The sequence below is a fragment of the Rhinolophus sinicus genome, chromosome 7 (assembly GCF_057876585.1).
Source record: "Rhinolophus sinicus isolate RSI-liver-muscle chromosome 7, RSI-T2T, whole genome shotgun sequence".
NCBI lineage: Eukaryota > Metazoa > Chordata > Mammalia > Chiroptera > Rhinolophidae > Rhinolophus > Rhinolophus sinicus.
Window position 1 is genome coordinate 40,986,950 of NC_142507.1, and position 12,280 is coordinate 40,999,229.

Below are 12,280 nucleotides of genomic sequence, written 5' to 3' on the forward strand. Positions count from 1 at the left end.
CAAGAGACAAGTAATCTACCAGATGCAGAGTTCTAAATACTGGTTATAACGATACTCAATGATCTCAGGGAGAATTTCAACAAAAAGATACAAAACAAAAAAATGGAGATAGAAAACGTAAAAAAGAACCAGTCAGAAATAAAGAATACAATAACAGAAATGAAAAATACATTACAGGGAATCAACAGTAGATTAAATGAAGCAGAGGACCAAATCAGTGATTTGGAAGATAAGGTAGCAGAAAACTCAATCAGAACAGCAACAAGGAAAAAGAATCCAAAAAAGGATGAGAAGAGTTTAAGGCGCCTCTGGTACAACATCTAGTGTAGTAACAGTCACATCATGGTGGTACCAGAAGAAGAGAGAGAACAAGGAATTGAAAACGTATCTGAAGAAATAATGATGAAAACTTCACTAACCTAGCGAAGGAAATAGATATATATAAGCCCAGGAAGTTCAGAGTCCCAAATAAGATGAACCCAAAGAAGCACACACCAACACACATCGTAATGAACAAGCCAAAGATTAAAGACAAACAGAATCTTAAAAGCAGCAAAACTAGTTAGTTACCTACAAGGGAGCTCCCATAAGACTATCAGTTGATTCCTCAACAGAAACTTTGCAGGCCACAAGGGATTGTCAGGAAATATTCAAAGTGACGAAAAGCAAGGAGCTATAACCAGGATTACTCTACCCAGCAAAGCTATCATTTAGAATCAAAGGACCGATAAAAAGCTTCCCAGACAAGAAAAAGCTAAAGAAGTTCATCAACACCAAACCAGTATTACAAGGAATCTTAGAGGGACTTCTTTAAGATAACAACAATAAAACCTCAAAAATAGGAATAATAAAATGGCAATAACTACATACCTATCAATAATTAACAAGATCCTTACATGTGCTGCCTACAAGAGACTCACTTCAGATCAAAAGACTCACACAAACTGAAAATAAAGGAATGGAAAAAGTTATTTCATGAAAATGGTACCAAACAAAAAGAAAGTTGGGGTAGCAATACTTATACCAAACAAAATAGACTTTAAAACAAAGACTGTAACAAGAAACAAAGGAGCTAGTAATCCCACTTCTGGGTATTTGAAGAAACCCAAAACACTATTTCAAGGGGACAAATGCATCCATATGTTCATTGCAGCATTGTTTATTTTGACCAAGATATGAAGGCAACCTGGGTGTCACTGAATGGATGAATGGATAAAGAAATTTAGTAAAGCTAGCATGTGCCTTTAGCAAACAAAAAATTTTTACAAAATTAGCAATGGATATAAATGAGTATCTTGTAGATCTAAGGCTCTGCTTTCCCATCCTTTCTTTCTATTCTTCCTCCCTGACACCTTATTCTTATTTGGATATCCCTTATATGTACACTCAACACATCCTGAGCACACATCTTTCACAGCACATATATACTATAATTTTTGTTTGTTTGTTTGTCTATCTCCCATACTAGAGTGTGAAGTTTCTCCAGGGAAGGATCTGGGTATTACTAACACAGAGCATAGTGTTTGGCATATTAGTAGGTGCTCAATAAGTATTTCTTAAATGGATAAATAAATTGGTGAGTGAACTGCTGTCACACCAGTGTGGTATGTTCCCAGAGCAGATGCTCTTACAAGCCCATTATCAGCTTTGCTGAACCCCCATGCTAAACTCAGATATGCTACTCCTTAAGGGAAAGAAACAAAAAAATACATATTTAACTAAAAGAAGAAGGGATGGATGGGACTCTCCCTTCAGTAAAGAATGACAACTTGAACAAATAATATCTGATTATATACAAGAAAAACAACTCTCAGGAGCACCTATGGCTTTCTGCTTCCAATTGCAAAGGTAAAAGCTCTATCACTATAGTTAAATTCTAAATGTCCATTTGTTTTTTTTAAAGATATTAACAGTGATCATATTTTAATCTATTTCCCTTCTTTGCTTCTGTATTTTGTGATGCTTCTACAATGCACAGGTATTACTTAGATAATTAAAATTAATTTTATATACATACAAATATTATAAAATAATATAAATTCAAATCAATGCTGAAATATAATACAAAAATCCTCACATCTTTATGAAATGTACTTTGAACCAACAAGGGTATAAGATTCTCAATCCTGTTCATGTATAATAAACTACATTTGTCCTGGCTCCTCCCAGATTATCAAACCAAAATCTATGGGAGCGAGACACCCAGGCATTCATAGTTCTAGTAGGCTCCACAGGTGATTCTGATAGGCAGGCAGGTCTGAGAATCACCATTTATAGAACTCTTAAAAGGCCCATTAGAGATCCACGATCTTAATCCAAAAACTAGGACTCCATCCAATAATGGTATTCAATATCTTCACTCATAGCTTGTAGGTGGGAAAGTAATCATTAGTTCAGTAAGAAGAGGGGTAGAAGGAGAATACATAAAGAATAGGATTTCTTGGGGTGACTACTGAGCACAGTTTAATCAAGATCCAAAGTATCTACTAAGACAATGGTTAAGATAGGATTTATCAGGCTTATTTCAAGTTTATCTTGCTTTTCTATATTTCTAACTGCTAAGAAGTAATTTCTTAGAGGATTACCTCCATTAAAACCCACCCTTTTATCCTTTTTGCTAGCAATTCTTTCCAGAGTATGTAAAAGTGCATTTCAGTTTCTAAGAAGCTAGTTAATCAAATGGGTATCCAAATTCATTTGCCTGCTATCCTTTGCTAAGAGTTGACACTGAAATAAGGGCTTATAGCACATTCATTTGTGCTATTAACCATGCCTGCTAACCATTTATCTCCTTTTTTCTAAACTCAAAAGCTGAAATTCTGTTAGCCTGCCACTTTACTTTTATTCACCATATTGTATTCGATCAGCATTGCTATTATATTAATGTAATAGATCATCTCTATAATGAATGTGAATACTGTCACTTTGAACCCTTCTAGAGTTATTAAATCCACAGTATTCATTGTATTTTTTAATGTAGCTGTACAGTAAATAATGCAACACAAATAGACTTGAACCTTTTCCCAAAGTCTACAACAAGGATATAGAGCCAGTGGTGTATTAACTTAAAAAATAGGTCAATCTTATCTTGTAAAAAGAAGATAAAAGGTAGTTATGTCGTAAGGACAACCATGCTTAAGGTTGTAAACTATACTTGAGAATATAAAGAGAAGCCTGGAAGCATGTATTAAATTTTGTTTCTTGTCCTCGGAGAAAGTCTTCAACTCCATGAACATTTTAAAAACAAAAAACGGATTCAATCACCCAGGTATTTCCTCATGTTGACTATGCTGAGAAAGAATAAACCCAACAACAGCAGCAATAATTATAAGGTCATTTCATAGCACTTTACAAAGGGCTTTAATATACATGAAGCGAAAATTAACTGAATTCTTAAATATGGCCATTACACTATCCAATGATATCCTAAATCATATAAATTAAGTAGAGAACCTAACAGTATCCAGCAGAAGAGTAACACAAGAGTTCCTCAAAACAGAAACAAAAACTCAGTGCAAATTAAATGTGTGCAGAGCCCACATATTGGAAAGACATTTGGATAATACAAGAATTATCCTCAAGTTTTTGAGAGAGGCACTCAGCATCATTTGCAAACCATGGACAAACCTGCATTAAAAGACTGGCAAATGGATTATGAGCTCTTTGTGTTGTTGTTGGTTCACACCCTCAGGAGCTTCCTGAGTGAAATCTGTAACCCGCCTCTCCATGCAGGGAGGGCAAAGAGACAGAAGCGAACTGTAACCCAGTCCAGACCGGTAGGTATTAGGTTTACTGAGCAAGGGGACTTACCCACCAGGCTTGTCTTGGGCTCCTCAGGAAGAGTCCACCTCTGTATCCGCCCGCCAGAATTTTAAAAGTTTATATGGAGGGGATAACTGGTATAGTCACGTACACAATCCAGACGGCCTTAACATCACCCTACTCTCTCAAGGCTGCATCCTTTTAAAATAGCTCCGGCTGTGGGTACGGTGTGTGGAATGTATATTCCAAGTCCCGGGCAGCAGGCAAAGAGCTTCCGATTGCCCAGGTCCAGCTTGAGATCTCAACCAGGGGTCACTTTCTCTCCAACACCTCCTCCAGTAATTGTGAGCTCCTTAGGGTGGAAGCTGAGACTGCTGCTTCCTTCTCGCTGTTCCTAAAGCCCGGCGCAGTGCTAGGTATGTAGAGGGAACTCAGTAATATTAAGTGATTACACCAACTAAGGTTCTTAAACAGTCAGTCTATGACAGCCTAATTCCCCCACCCAACTCTTCTGAGTAAAACACCTGTAAAGATTAGATAAAAACACAATGTCTAATGTGTTTTCCTTTGTTGTATAGAAATATAATAGCTGCAGAACAGAGACAGGAGAAATGAGGAGCTCAGTTACCTTCTCTATGCAAAGTCATTCATAGATTTAGCATCATGTATGCCATAGTGGCTTTAGATGTAGCTGAGAAATGAATACTATACAGGAACATAAATAAAGGAACTACTGTTATATGCAACCACATGGATCAATTTCTATATACAGAATGTAGAGCAAAAGAATCTAGACCAAAGCCAAGTTACTTGGCCTCTTTTTGCCCATTTTCTGATCTCTAAATGGGGTTAATGATGATAACTACGGTACCATAAAGGTTTTGTGAAGATTGAGGCCTAGTGTATAGATATCATGAAATAAATGTTAATTATCATCAAAATTATTATTATGACTATATGTATGGTGCTCCACGAGACATTGTGAGGAGATAAAAGGGATTGGTTACTGCCTAGAAGGAATTTATAATCATATAGAAAATATTAAGTAAGATTAGATAAGCTGCTATGTGCCTTGGTTTCCCAAATTGTAAAAACAGGGACGATAATATCCACCTCACAGATTTTGAGAATTGGAGATTATTGCCTAAAATATAAACTTCATAAAAATACAGATTTTTGTCTGTCTTGTTTACCCCTATACTTTTCCATACAGAGTATCAGCTGTTCAGTACATATTTGTTGAATGAAAGAATGAATTAATAATGCATATAAAACATTTAAGTAATACCTGGCACATGGTAAACACATAATAAGTTCTAGCAATTATTAGACACTAAATATATGATAATAAAAATAAATTATTTATATAAAGTAGACTATATTGAGTCAAGACACCCATACAGAAAAACAGAAAACAAAAAACTATGTAAGTCCTGGTAGAAATTATTTCCATCTCAGAGGACCTATGCAACAATAGAAGCCTGGTTAAACAAATTATAATATATTCATAAAATGAAATACTATAAAATAGAGCAATGATGGTGAAAAATACTGCTACATATAGTCATATGGATGGATCTCACAATCATAATGAACAAAAGAAATTAGACATGGGAACACATAGTACTGTATGATTAGAGGTGTACGAAGTTCAAAAACCAGGTCACTGAATCTTTCATGGTATCATCAGGATACATACCTTTGGTAAAGAGGAAAAACATAGGGTTGGAGGAACACAGGCACAACTGTGGCACACGTTGTCATGCGGGAGACCCTGCTCGCTGCACCATTCGTCGTGCGGGGAAGCCTGCGGGGTCTCTGCTCCCGCTCCCCATACAAGAACGCAGGATATGGTGAGGCCAAAAAGGAACACACACGGAGCCATAGGTAGGGGAGTCATATCACTATATTCTCTCTGGCGGCACTATACTCTCACTGGAGGCTGGATCCATACTGTCCGCAAACCGCCATCCACACTTGCCAGCCCAGCCGCCATCTTCTTGCTAGCCCCCATTCTTTCTCTCTCCTCCCTCAAACCGCCATCTTTCTTCTCTCTCCTCCTTAGCGTAGCCACAGCAGTTATATTAGTGGCCAATGGCTCACTGGTTACAGCTGACGGCCAACTAGCCACAGCTGATGGCCATGCAATCACAGTTGGCCATTTACTACCTGAGCCAGGCACCTGTCTATGTGAGGCCGAGAGCCTGGAAACTACTCTCTGGGGCTCCGCCCCCACACTCGTAATGTTTTATGTCTTCACCTGGGTAGTGGTTATACAACGATAATTCATTCTGTGTGTATGTTTGTATTAGTTCAGCTTTGTTTTGCTATTGTAGCAAATTACCCCCAATATCTACGTGGGTTACAACAACAAAAGTATTTTTGTTTCTTACTTTCATTGCATGAGAGCTGCAGTCAGGTAGGTTCTCCTGGGTTCACTTAGACTCAGCTCCACCTGGCTTAAAATTCCAGGAGTCTTTGCTTCTTGGACCCAGACTAGAAAAGTAGCCACGATTTGGGGTATGCTTTTTCACATGGTAGGGTTCAGAATCTCGAGGATGACTGAGGTAAATTGTGCATCTAGCTGCATTAAAATTTGGGGCTCAGATATGGTGTACCACTTATTTAAAACTTTGCTTCTGATTTATTTGATCCAGTTGTCTCTACATGCATAAGGCACACACATAGTTCTCTAAGACAAATTTATTTGCAGATATTTTGCAATATTTATCAAGTTTCAGTGGGAACACACCTTTGGTCTCTTTACCCTGAGCCATTTTCTCCAATTTGAAAGTATTATTTTACAGATGTAATCAAAGTCCCAAATCAGTTGATTTGGAGGTAATCAAAAAGGAGATTATTCTGTTGGGGATAGAGGGCAGGGAAATAATTTGGACTAGAGCCCTCCCTGAGGTCAAAAGTAAGATGCCTGTTGTGAGAGAGCCTGGGGGAGGGCCATGAGGCAAGGAACTGCCAGCAGCCTCTAGGAACTGAAAGTAGGCCCCACCTGACGATCAGAAAGAAGAGGGAATCCTCAGTCCCACAATTGCAAGGAAATTAATTCTGCCAAAAACCACGTGAGCTAGGAAGAGAATTCCAAGCTCCAGAAATGGCCTGGCCCATTCCTGCATCCTTACAGAGGACCCCATGAAACAAAGCCTGGACTCCTGACCCATGGACACTACAAGATTAAAAAAAAAAAAAAAAAAGGTTTGTTGTTTTAAGCTGCTAAATGTGTAGTAATTTGTTGCATAGCAGTAGAAAAAATAATAGACCCTCCATTCCATCAACTCTACATGGCCTCAGACTGCTCCTGGCACTCTTCAAATTGTCAAATATCAGTGCGCATCAGATTCACCGGAAGGTCTGTTGGAACAAAGAATGCTGAGCCCCAACCCCAGAGATTCTAATTCATTAGACATGGAGCAAGGTTCGTGATGTGTAATTCTAACAGCTCCCCAGGTGATGCTGATGCTGTTGGCCTCCAATCACACTTACAGAACCACAGGACTAGCAAGACTATATTTACCTCTAGGCACTTCAAATGCCCTCAGTAGCAAAATACTATGAGAACATAAGCATCTGATTGAATGAAGCAAATGGTGGGTTTCCTTTCATATTAAAGGTTTCCACCAAAGAAGGAAGAGAGAAAAGATCTTACTAAATTATGTTTTAAGGCATAATACCTGATTTTCATTAAGGTACCTGATTCATATTACTCCTGGGACAGGTGAGCAAATGCTTATTTCCATAGATACACTGACACATGACTTTTCCCCATATAATTTACTTTTTTTTTTCTGTACTGTTTTCATTATAGTGGTCTGATTTATAGTAGAAATTGTTAAAATGTCATAACCAATATTTATACTTGAAACTGTTAAAATGCCGTATTCAATACTCTGAAAGGACTCAATAAATTTAAACTGAATTGATAATTATGGATTAAGTTTGTAATATCCCTATCGTAACTTCCTAAACAATACAATACACACATTTTTTAAAAGAATTACAACCACTCATAATAATATCATCAAGGAACTATAAATTAAATATTCTTCTGTTTTAGTATTAGGTTTAATAGCTGGGCCAAAACACCATGGATCTAAAAGACAATATACACATCAATAGAATTACAATACCTAGGCTTTTTATGTTTGATGTTCCAATTTGTTTAAATATAAAAATCACCACCTTTTGTCTTCATTTTCTATAAAGCATTTTTTTTTTTTTTTGACAGAAGTGCCTCTTTCTATGTTGGCAACTTCCAAGAAACTGCAGAATGGTTAAGAACTACATTTTGAAATGAATATTCATATCAGAGATATTTATAACATTGTTCATGTCATTGGTCTTTATCCTTCCTCAACACACACTTCTGAGAATTACAATGAATTCTTGAAATGCTGAAGAAATGACCTTCAATTCTTGCGTAGGCTTGAAAATACATTTTTAAATAACAAACCTTCAAATTAAAAAGGAAATGAAATCAAAAATAAGTTTTCTGGGAGGAAATCACATTGGCAAATCCAAGATAATATAGAAAAGAAAGCTGAGAGTTAAAAGTGGTCTAATAATTTGCTTAAGTAAAATAATTTGCTTATAGATATTATAATAGCAACACAAAAATATAAGCTCCTGAGGCTAGGGATTTTTGTCTTTTGTTTATTGATGTGTTCTCTGTTTCTAGATTATTTAGTACAGAGTGGAAGTCCAGAATGTTTGTTGAATGAATGAATGAATGAATGATTGGATAAGTCAAACAAAACACAGCTATGATCCTGTGTGTATTCAGCACCAACAGCCTAGAATGTGAAAATGGTTCAGATTCCAGCACAACATGCTAGATTCTCAATATAAAAGTGAAAAATACAAAATCTTGGTGTCCCAATAACCACTGTCTTAAGTATATAAAAGCTAAGTATATAAATAGCTCTGGTACAATGGAATAAATGAAAAAAGAGTTATATGTAAGTATTATCAAGCCACAGAATGGTTGAAAAGCTACAAATAAGTGATAATGTTTGAGTCCTACCTAAAAAGATGAGTGAGAGGACAAAAGAAGGTTTGAGCATTAAATAGATCTTAGACCACTGTGAGCCTGGAGGGCGTCATGCGGGGTCTCTGCTCCTGCTCCCCACAAGAGAACGCAGGATATGGTGAGGCCGAAAAGGAACACCCACGGAGCCATAGGTAGGGGAGTCATACCACTATATTCTCGCTGGTGGCTGGGTTGGAGACACAGGAAGCAGGAGCCACACTGTTCGTAACCCTCAGTGTACCGCTTGCAGGCTCAGCCACCATCTTCTTGCTAGCCCCCATTTTTTTTGCTAGCGTAGCCACGGCAGTTATATTAGTGGCCAATGGCTCACTGGTTACAGCTGACAGCCAACTAGCCACAGCTGATGGCCATCCAATCAGTTGATGGCCATTTACTACCTGAGCCAGCACCTTTCCACGTGAGGCTGAGAGCCTGGAAACTGCTCTCTGGGGCTCTGTCCCCACAACCACTGACATGAAAACACGTAGTACGCTCTGCAAGTGCATCTCCAGCTCTTCTCCCATCCAGGTAATTTTCTGCTGAGCTGCGCTGCTTAGAGAAGGGTATGATCTAGATCCCTTTCCTACTTAAAACAACTCTGGTAGAAAAGATGAGTAAAGAAATCCCTCTCTGTATCAAGCTAAAGTGCAGAAAGTGAAAAGGCCACAAGCCATTTCTTCTCTACTCTGGGTACATTTAGGGTTACCATTATTTTATCCAGATAGGTTCAGAGTGTTTGGAAATGAAATGAGTCTCACTTGGAGCATCTTAAATTCCATCTATCTCTGGATTTATCTCAGAGTTTAGCAGAGTCAAGTTGTCATATTGAACTACAAAAAGCAACACTCTCTTGTCCTACTCCTAGGAATAACAATTTAATTGTTTCCAGATTATTGAGCACTTTCTACCTGTCAGGGTGTATTCTAGGGCTAGGAACTACAATGGCGGGGAAACAAAAGTCCAAGTCTTTTGGAATTTCTATTTTACAGAAAACAAATAGACAAATAAATACACTCAGATAACAATAAAGCTATGAAGGGAATAAACAGTGTCTTGGATTTAAAAAAAGGTATTTAAAGTAGCCAAGGAAGGCCTTTCTCAGGGTGTAATATGTAAGTTGAGACCTGTTGGATGAGAAGGAGCCATTGAAGTGCTAAGGAGAAAAACTATTTTACAGACCCTGGAAAAGCACAGGACCTAAGACAAGAAAGACGTGTGTTATTCCAGGCCAGTCTAGCTTTAGCCCAATAGGAGCTGGGAAGAGTAGTGTGAGAGGAAATGGGCAATTACTGGAGAATGACATGGTTCAATTTGGGTTTTTCAAAGCTCATTCTTGTACGTAGGTGGAGAATGGATTAGATAGGGGTATGACTAAAAGCTGAGAGATCTCTTAGAAGACTAACTACCAGGCAAGCAAAGATGGAAGATTAGATGTAATGCAGGGTCTCTGGTCCCACTCTTGGTGGGTGGACACAGAATATGGTGAGGCCAAAAAGGAACACCAACGGAACCATGGGGAGTGGGTTCATAGCACTATAGTCTCACTAGCAGCTGGGTTGAAGATACAGGAAGCAGGATCCACGCAATGCACTGTCCGCTTCTCTGCCAACCGCCTTGCCAGTGTAGCTATGGCAGTTATATTAGTGGGTAATGACTAACCTGTTAAAGCTGATGGCCAACTATTTACAGCGGATGGCCATCTGATTCATCTGATGGCCATCTAATAACTGAGCCAGCATCTTTCCACCTGAGGCCGAGAGCCAGGAAACTGCTCTCTCGGACTCCGTCCCTACATTAGACTAGTGTTGGCAGTGAAGGAGGAGAATAGAAGATGACTCAGAGGTATTTTGAAGGTAGAACCAAAAAAATGTATACTCAGAATTTTCTAAAGAGACAAGTAAGTGAATTTAAAATTGCAGAGAGGAGATTTAAAAAGTAAGGAAAACATTTTGAGGCAGGAAAGAATGGGAGAAGCACACACCAAGGAACAGCCCCAAAATAAAATATTAAAGTGATATTTACAACTCGAATCCCATGTCCTGCCCTGGGCCTCTGTTTTCTTAAAACAAGATTAAACTCAGCAGAAAGAGGAACTGCTCTGAGGATTTTTAGCCTTAAATGGCTGAGCCCAGGCCACTGGAAAAAGATAATTTACCCAATGAAAATAATGAAGCAAGATTTAACTAAGATCATTTTAGTGAGACACAGTGGTTTTCACTCTGGCTGCACATTCAAATTCCCTGATGAGCTTTTAGAATTATATACCCTCACTCCACTGGAGTCCTTCTGATTTAATTTGTTTGAGGTGGGACACAGGCATAGGTATTTTTTAAAAGTTCCACAGAGGCTTGTAATGAGCAACCAGAAATGAGAGCCCTTGAAGAACAGCTGAGGATGTCAGGTCAATAAACCTATTCCATTAAATGATGGATTAATAGCAAGAATGGGGTGAAGGAACTCCCCCCCCCCCCCAGATAAGGAATACAGGCCCATTGGTTAAACTTAGTTCAAGATGACAAGAAAATAAAAGTCAACTTTCTTCGATGTGTGTTTTTTTTTTTTTTTAAGCTAGGAAAAATGTTATTCTCACCTCACTTAAGAACACACTCATATAGACATCAGACATATTTTAAAATATATTTTATTTCTATTATAAACAACAAACAGGAAGAGATTAATAGCTGATAGTTAACTGAAAGAAAAATAGAAGAGGAAGAGGGGAGTACCAATCTTGCCTACACAAGGAGACACACAGGAAAAAATAAGAATTGCAGTGGGAAAGTGATCACAAGGGATAAAAGGTTCCGTTATTACTGGGGGGGATTGTAATTGGTGACTAGACTACACCTGGCAGTGGGTTTCACTACTGTATCACACCACTGTAGCTTTTCAACTGCTCTCAAGTCAGAACTCTTCCAAGATTTTGAATGAGCCACAGAATTACCAAAGCGGGACTAAAAGCTAAGTGCTATTCTCCTTAAATAGAGACCAGAAACGTAATTCTTCGTTGGCAAGCAAGATTCCTTGTTTCTGGAGGGTGAATGGGTAATTGAAAGCAAGTGTAGTTACACAACTTGCCCTAATCATTCGATTAATTTGTGGTCTCACTGGAATCAGAACCAAGGTTTAACATTGTTAGGTTTTTTTCTTTGTTCCATTTACACTTTCTTTGCACCCTAACTCCACTGAAAACAGAAAAGCCTGTAGTGGAATTTCTAAATCTACACGTCTGGAGTTTTAAGAGTTGCAAAAGTCCAGGTGAGGTGCTATTGTGTGAAGGGTGCCGCCCAGATAATTCGGTGGGATTAAATCTGGGAGTTGAGCAGAAAAGATAAAACATGCATTTTTAGTTTTAAGTGGGCGTGTCCACTAGAGGAAGAGAGTGAAAGCAAAAGAGAATTGAGGGCTAAAGGAAGGAGGGGGGACATAAAGAATCACAGAATGTGGTTACGGTGGGGGGAAGGGGATGCCAGGACA